This window comes from Tasmannia lanceolata, unplaced genomic scaffold (assembly GCF_043159265.1).
Source record: "Tasmannia lanceolata isolate RefF3 unplaced genomic scaffold, GAP_Taslan_0.1 ptg000002l, whole genome shotgun sequence".
NCBI lineage: Eukaryota > Viridiplantae > Streptophyta > Magnoliopsida > Canellales > Winteraceae > Tasmannia > Tasmannia lanceolata.
This window is the reverse complement of record NW_027518679.1, coordinates 19,206,519-19,215,374: the sequence shown is the minus strand read 5'-3', so window position 1 is coordinate 19,215,374 and position 8,856 is coordinate 19,206,519. Positions and strand designations below refer to the sequence as shown.

General features: G+C 41.3%; 1 pseudogene; it reads left to right on the top strand.

The window, feature by feature from the left end:
* The first annotated feature begins 4,123 nt into the window (after nt 1–4,123).
* Nucleotides 4,124–7,656, top strand: LOC143884662 (pentatricopeptide repeat-containing protein CRR2, chloroplastic pseudogene; annotated as a pseudogene).
* The last annotated feature ends 1,200 nt before the right edge of the window (nt 7,657–8,856 follow it).

Below are 8,856 nucleotides of genomic sequence, written 5' to 3'. Positions count from 1 at the left end.
TTCTTCTCAGGTGTTGAAAGAAATTCCAAAGAGCCATTTGCAATATCCTTAAGATTGGTGAGGGATCCTTCCCCATCAAATTCCTTGGGCTCCCCCTCATAACTTCTAGACTTACCTCTCATGACTGTCAGCCAAATATTGACAAAGTTAGATGCAGAATATCCTCTTGGTCCAATAACACTCTCTCTAGAGTTGGGAGAGCAGAGTTGATAAAAACGATTCTCAGCTCTTACCAGGTTTTCTGGTCGGCTGCGTTTCACATTCCCTCAAATACTCCGGAGAAAATTGAGAAAATCCTCAGAGATTTCTTCTGGTCGGGAGGAAGTGGGAAGAAAAATTACCACAATATCTCTTGGGATGCAATATGTAATCCAAACAAAGAGGGGGGGTCTGGGAATCAGGAGCCTGTTCGATCTCAACAAAGCTGCTCAAATGAAACAATTGTGAAACATTTTGGTTAGGAAAAATACTCCATGGGTGAAGTGGTTCAACCTCAAATACATCAGGAACAGAAGCATCCGGAGCTTGCCAATGCCTAGCAGTCCCTCCTGGGCCGCCCAGAGCATTATCAAAGCCAGATCCCTCGCAATGCCTCACACCTGCTACCTTGTTAGTCCTAACTCTAATATGAAATTCTGGTCCGATCCTTGGCACCAAATGGCCCTATTTCTTCCAAACCCTCCATTGGCTCCATCATAAACTTCATTCCTTCAAATGCCTCCGTCCAGGAGACCATTGAGAAGGGCTAGTGGAATATGATCCAACTCTTACCTCACTTCTCTGAGCTTAAAGCTCTCACCGATTCAGCCCTCCTCACTTCAAAGCTGCATTCTAAAGTACTTTGGAAACCTGACTCAAATGGGCTCTTTACCCTCTTCTCTTTACCCTCTTCAATGCTTAGAACACCATAAGAACAAAAAACCATCATCAAAATTGGTCCTCGTCTATTTGGTTCCCTGGACATATTCCCAAGTTCAATACAACCTCTTGGTTAGCTGTCCAAGGGAAGCTTAGCACTAGAGATAGACTTTCCTTCCAAGGTCCTTTGAGAGTTACACTTTGTTCTCTATGTAATGTGGATTCTGAGTCCCACAATCACCTTTTCTTTTCGTGCAGCTACTCTGCCTGGATTTGGCACCAAATTTTATTGCGCATCTCTAATCGGAAGAAGCAAAAAAAATCCATTGGTGAAGAAGAAGATTGGATCAGAGACAAATTCAAAATGAAAGGCCAAACCGCAACCCTCGCCCGAATCCATTTCACCGCTACAATCCACTTCATCTGGCTTGAAAGGAACCGAAGAGTGCACGAAAATCAGAAGAAGCACAAGCAATACATTTTGAAATCAATCCTCTCGGCAATGAGAGACAGAATTCTGTTTCTCAAACTTGAAGACTCCATATCCGAAGAAAATGTCAGAATTACTCGCTTATGGAACATCCCACTTTTCCATAATTCAACATCTCCAAAGACTTGCTCCTGGATTCCCCCTCCTTCTCTGTTCAGCAAGCTAAACACGGATGCATCTTTAACCAGTGACGATGGAGGAATTGGGGGCATCCTCAGAGACGACTTGGGCCTGTCTTCTGCTATGTTCTCACTGAACTGTGCTCCAGCTCCCATTCATCTTCTTGAGATTGATGCTGTAATCAACGGAGTTCTCCTTGCTGAATCTATGAACATCAAAAATCTTTGGTAGAATCTGATTCCTTGACAGCAGTCAAAGTGATCCAAAACTCCTCTTCATGTCCTTGGAAGAAAATGCCTGCTCTTGAACAACTTGAGGAGCGCCTATCTGGTTTTGACAACTGGTCTATTTCTCATATTTGTCGAGAAGGAAATAGGGCTGCTGATTTCTTATCAAAGATCTCCTGCCCTTGTAAGGGTCTTTCAATCCCCTCTTCTGTTAATCCTCATGAATTGAATGTAATCCTTCTGGAAGACTCCTCTAGAGCCGTTTATAACCGTATGTAATCTTTTTTCCTTTTAATAAAATCTGGTGGGGGTCTGCCTAACCCCAAATTACCAATAAAAAAAAAATTTCGATAAACCTTTTATCAAATCCGCCTGACCAGGCTATTTAATAGACCTACCGCTTTGACAAAATTGTAGATGTCAATTCCTAAATTTTAGGGCGAAGAATTCCTTGTTGAGTATCACTATTGATCTTGAGGGTTTGCTCTAGGATATAGCTCTATCTGAATGTGACTCTAAAATAGAATCACTATGAGATAGACTAAGACCTTAGAACAGGTCGACGGACTAATAAGATCCCTTAGGTCTAAGGACATGTGAAAGGTCCTGTTTGAAAGAACAACTTTATACTCTCTTATCCACAAGTTGTTATTTATTTGATCCGATTTTGTTTCGCAATCCAATCGTTGCACCCACTCTTCTTGCTTAGGGTCCACTACCCAGATGACCGAAATAAGTCACCTCACGACACGTGCATGTAGGCAAGACTGGTGCTAGTTGTATACAGAAAGAGATGTTCAGTCTCTTTCCCAACTAGGAACTATGAAGGCTTGCATAGAACCAAGATGACATATCTCCTTGCTCCCTTGGATCTGTGAATCCTTTGAGCATGTCATTTCTATTACGCAACTTAAGGACGAACAAGTGTCATAATATAAGCACATCACACACATTTATTGATGTATTACCCATTCATGTCATGAAATAAATCTGTATTAATTAATAAATGACATTCTACTGGCTTTTCAGGGCATATACTCTAACAACTACGCCAAAAGCTCTAGAGTTGATGGAACGCGTTAGGCAAGGTCCTTTAAACCTGTCCCATACAAGGCTAGGTCTCACCCAGTCTGATACCTAGGCGGGTCGCCACTCAGGACCGTAACATACCACCACGCTTCCAAGTCCAATGGCCCACTCTGTGACGGCTTTCACTCTGGCTTTTTTTCCAGGTAGTCCTTTCCATAGGTCGCCCCTTCCGGAACTCGAACACGGGACGTGGTGGCTGCTCTGATACCAAATGTTATTTACCCCAAAAGCTCACGGATCGTGTTGGACAAGGCCCTTTAAATGAGATGTATTCTCATTTTCCTCCGTCGACACCTTTTACATGTTTTCATGCCTTCAAGCAATTTCCGCTGTAAAGGAAAAAGTTTCCGCAATAAAGTGTCTTCACCACGAACAACAAAAGCCAAGAGCTCAAGAAGAAGTCTTCTTGTAAACACCCAAAATAAGGCCCCTTGTGATTAAGGGCTAAGATGATCCTCTCTAGGTGGACTTGCACTAATAGATGGATTAGATTCATGGTACTTGACTATATCAACAGACCCATGACCTGTTATGTCTTTACGGGTAACAATGGATATGTCAAAGGACCCAAATTGTGGGGGTGCAATTCGGATCGGGTTGAGGCCAACCCTAACCCAACCCGGATAGCATTCCCTCAACCCTAACCCGAGCCTCGGGTTGAGGATGGTCAACCCTAACCAAACCCGCCTCCAAATTAGGTCGGAATGAGTAGGGTTGGGTTCGGGTTCATCTAGGGCCAAACAAAAAAATACAAGAAAGAAAAACATAATCATGAGAAAATCATGATAAAATTAGAGGATGGAGGTCGGGTTGCCAAGACCTCAACCCTAACCCAACCCGAATTTAAATCGGGTTGGCTTTTCCCAACCCTAACCCAACCCAAGCCAACTTGAGAAAATGCAAACCCAACCCAAGCTAAAATCGGGCTGAACCTGTCGGTTCGGGTTGAGCCCGACCCAAGTTGCACGCCTACCAAATTGTGTCTCCGTCGAAGTAAGTCCAATATTTTTTGGGTAAATTTATAATGTTATCCCCGTTATTGAGCACCCATGAATGTTTAGAACATTTCTAAAAGCTGATAATAAATCTTTGGAAATGATATCAGCACAACCATGTTTTAATAATTGCACTAACTCATCTTATCTTTTATTATTGTAAGAGCTGCCAAAGATTATTACCGTTCCCAAAAAAGCTTTCACAAGCCAATTAGAAAGGAAAAGACAAGGTGAGTTCGTGCATTTATTAAAACAAGGTGAGTTCACAACCCAAACTCGTATACTTAGAATTTTAGATATCTCAAAATTTTGAAAAAGACCTGTAAATATCTTTCCGAAAGCAAACAAAAAACGAGAACATATCTGTAAGAAGGGGAAAAGGCATCAAATGAACCCTTACGTTCTCGTTTATTCTTGTAAAAAAAATGCAGAATTTTATCCAAAGACCTACAAAAAAAACAAAAAAAAAAAACCTTCAAAATCCTTCCCAAATTTTTATGGGGTTTTAAAGCTACCAAGAGAAAATGGCAATCTCTGCAACAATTCCATCAGCCTTTCATCAGAATCTTGAAATACCCATCAAGGTAAGCTCCCCCAATACTCCTATTTTACTTAGAAAGTGGCGCACTTTGGCCTTAACCATTGATGAACAGTTCCCAACTGCAAAAACCCATCAGAGTAATAATGGGTACTTTCAAGAATTTAGTCTAATTCCCAGAAATGGGTTATTGGGGGACACTGAATGTTCTGAGTTTTATGCTTCAATTCTTCAGAATTGTCGAAAATCCGAAAACTTAGAACTGGGTTTTCAAATTCATGGACATTTGATAGTTTCTGGTGTGCAACTTTGTGCATTTCTAAGCAGCCAACTCTTAGAATTTTACTGCAAGTTTGGGCTTCTTGATGAAGCCCGCCAATTGTTTGATCAAATGCCTGAAAGAAATGTTTTCAGCTGGACTTCAATAATAGGATTATATTGTAGTTTAGGAGATTATGAAGAGACAATTAGATTGTTCTATTCAATGATTCATGAAGGCGTTCGTCCTGATAATTTTGTCTTCCCTAAGGTTTTCAAAGCGTGTTCGGAGTTGAAGAATTTTAGAATAGGTAAGGATGTTTATGATTATATGTTGAACATTGGGTTTGAAGGAAACCCTTTTGTTAAAAAATCTGTTCTTGACATGTTTATAAAGTGTGGGAAGATGGAGACTGCGAGTCGTTTGTTCGAGGAAATAGAATTTAAGGATGTTGTTACGTGGAACATGATGGTTTCTGGTTATGCGTCAAAGGGTAATTTTAAGCAAGCTTTGGAATATTTTGAGAATATGAAGATTGCCGGAGTTCGGCCTGATCGGGTGACTTGGAACTCGATTATCGCAGGTTATGCTCAAAATGGGCAATTCAAAGAGGCTTCTGATTGTTTTTTCCAGATGCAAAGTTTTGAAAATTTTAAGCCTAATGTCGTGTCTTGGACCGCATTGATAGCTGGGAATGAACAGAATGGTTCTTCTTTTCAAGCAATGCAAGTTTTTAGGCAGATGCTAAACGACGGCGTGAGGCCAAATTCAATTACTATTGCTAGTGTTGTTTCTGCATGCACCAATCTCTCATTGCTAAAACATGGAAAGGAGATCCATGGCTACTGCGTAAAGAATAATGGATTGGATTCGGACGTGCTTGTGAGCAATTCATTTGTGGACTTTTATGCCAAATGCAAAGATTTGGAGGTAGCTCGAAGGAAATTCGATGGAATTGGTAAGAAGGATTTAGTTTCTTGGAATGCTATGCTTGCTGGTTATGCACAGAGAGGTTGCTATGATGAAGCTATGGATTTGCTTAAGGAGATGGAGTCGTGGGGAATAGAACCTGATGTAGTAACTTGGAATGGGCTGATTACTGGTTATACTCAATACGGTGATGGAAAATCAGCCCTTGATTTTTTTGTTAGAATGCGTCAAACAGGCATGGAACCCAACACAATTACCATATCTGGAGCTTTAGCTGCTTGTGCCCAAGTGAATAATTTGAGATCGGGTAAAGAAATCCATGGTTATGTTCTTAGAAACTGGATTGAAATGTCTACAGGTGTGGGGAGTGCTCTTATATCGATGTATTCTGGATGTGATCACTTGGAATTGGCTTGCTTTGTGTTCAAAAAACTTTCGGTAAGAGATGTTGTTATATGGAATTCAATTATTGCAGCTTGTGCTCAGAATGCACAGGGGGCAATTGCTTTGAACTTGTTAAGGGAAATGCAGTTGAGTGGTGTGGAACCCAATGCAGTGACAATTGTTTCTGCACTCCCCGCTTGTTCAAGATTGGCAGCTCTACAACAGGGAAAAGAGATTCACCAGTTCATCATTAGGCATGGGCTTGATTCATGTAATTTCACTTGGAATGCTCTCATTGACATGTATGGACGGTGTGGATTGATTCAAAAAGCGCGAAGGGCTTTTGATGTTATGCCTAGAAGGGACATAGTCTCTTGGAATGCAATGATCGCAGGGTACGGAATGCATGGGTTTGGGATGGATGCCGTGAATCTTTTCCGTCATATGAGAGTTACAGGTTTAAAGCCTAACTATTGCACGTTGACAAATCTCTTATCTGCTTGTAGTCATTCAGGACTAATTGATGAGGGGTGGAAATATTTTGAGATGATGAAATTGGAATATGGTATGGACCCCGCTGTGGAGCAATACGCTTGCATGGTGGATTTACTGGCACGTGCGGGGCAGTTCGATGAATGCATGGAATTCATTAAAGAGATGCTTTTAGAGCCCAATGCAGCTGTTTGGGGGTCGTTGTTAGGAGCTTGTAGGATCCATTGCAACCCAGAGCTTGCAGAGTATGCGGCTAAGTATCTTTTTGAGCTTGAGCCTCAGAATTCTGGAAACTATATACTGTTAGCAAACATTTACTCGGCCGCAGGAAGGTGGGAAGATGCGGCAAGGATTAGGCATTTGATGAAGGAGCGAGGGGTGACAAAGCCACCGGGTTGTAGTTGGGTCGAGGTAAAACGTAGAGTTCATAGTTTCATAGTTGGGGATACTTCGCACCCATTGATGGATAAAATATCTGAGAAAATGGAGAGTTTGTATTCGGAAATCAAGGAGATTGGGTATGTGCCGGATACGAATTTCGTGTTGCAGGATGTGGAGGAAGATGAAAAGGAGTATAGCCTTTGTGGGCATAGCGAGAAGCTAGCTATAGCCTTTGGGCTGATCAGTACTCCACATGGGACACCTCTGAGGATCATCAAGAACTTAAGAGTATGTGGTGATTGCCACTCTGCAACCAAGTTTATATCCAAGGTTGCTGATAGAGAGATTATAATGAGGGATAGTTATAGGTTTCACCATTTTGTTGATGGGGTTTGTTCTTGTGGAGATTATTGGTGATAGCAGGCTAAAGGTTGAATCTTTGGAACTTCAAACTTTCCCTTTAGTCGAAGAACATCATCTTATATGTTAGTGGGAAACACCAAAAGAAAAAAAAAACATAAATGGTTTTAGATTTAGTACAAATTATTTTTGGAAATTGGTGTATTAAATAATCTACTCTTCGTTGGGGTCTAACAAGGCCATAATGCTAAACTATTACTCTTCAAAAAAAAAAAAAAAAAGGATTTGAGGCCGGAGTTTTGGTGTGTTGTGATGGATCTCCATCGTACGTGGAAGGAGGTTATTTCTACTCTGGGCCAAAGATCTCTTCCGAGTGGGATGGCTCGCACCTCTCAACTAATTGAAACTCAAAGTAGCCGAATTTGTCCTCCGCTATGGGCTTCGTACGGGTAAGCCAACCCAATTGTAGCCGATAAGATCATGGGTCTATTGGTTTGTACGTCAATTTAATAGAATTTTGCAACCCAGTAATAAAACAACTAACTTGGCAAGCTTATGGAAGATGTCCGACCTTCGCATGTAACTTCTCGAACTGAGTTTGGTAGTAATGTACGGATCCCATTTGTTAAAACTTGTCGAGTTCTTTCAAAAAATCGTAAAACTGGTTTGGACTCAAATTGATCAACTAACTATGCTTCCAAGGACTTCGTCTTTCTTACTTTGTTACATGATGCAGGTGGACACTTTTATTCTCATTTATGTAGTTAAATATAATTTCTCTTCTTATAAAAAAAATCTCATTAACCTATAAACTCAATAATGAATTAAGCTAAAAGCTTATAAAAGAAAGATAAGAATCATCAGATGGTCCAATAGGTTTCAATTCTGTGCAATGACCAATCCACCTAGTGACCCACATCATTCAAATCCTTGCAATTTAGTGCTATGGATCATTCACATGGTGGTCCACCATCTCAATTAGTTCCTAGCTGTTTCATGCAATGGATCCCACAATGATGCCTACGGGTGCAACTCCGTCGGGTTGATGTCAATCCCAACTCAACTGGAGGTACCATTACCTCAACACTAGCTCAACCCAAACCAAATCTGGGGTTGAGTGTCCACCCTAACCCAATCCACCTTTATATCTCTCAACCGGTCTAATCCAATTTTCCAAATTGGTTGGGTCGGGTTCATGTTGGCCCATGGCAAAATGGAATAAAAACACAAAAAATAGATATTGGGTTCAGGTTGTGGTCTCAATCTAATCGTGATAAAACTAGGGATACGTTTTCGGGTTCAGGGTGGTTGGGTTGCCCAAAGCCTCAACCCCAACCTGACCCAGAAATAATTAGGGTTGAATTTTCCCAACCATAACTGAAACCAACACCAACCTTACCCGGGCTGAAATTGGGTTTAACTGGTCGTTTTCGGGTTTGGGTTGGGCCTGGCCCAAAGTTGCACTACTAACAATGTCCAAAGTCCCTGATGGCCATTGATAATCGTGAATCAATCTATTTCTTAGGGCTGCAACTTGTTTACCTTACCTGCATCAACCCGACCCGAAAATAACATTGGTTGGGTATAGAAATCATGGGTCTCCGGTAGGGTTGGGTTTTAAATTGGAAAACCAGAATCAATCTTGGGTAGGGTTGGGTTTTAAATTGGAAAACCAGAATCAATCTTGGGTAGGGCCGGGTTTAATGAAAAAACGACCCGTAACTCAAAACCCA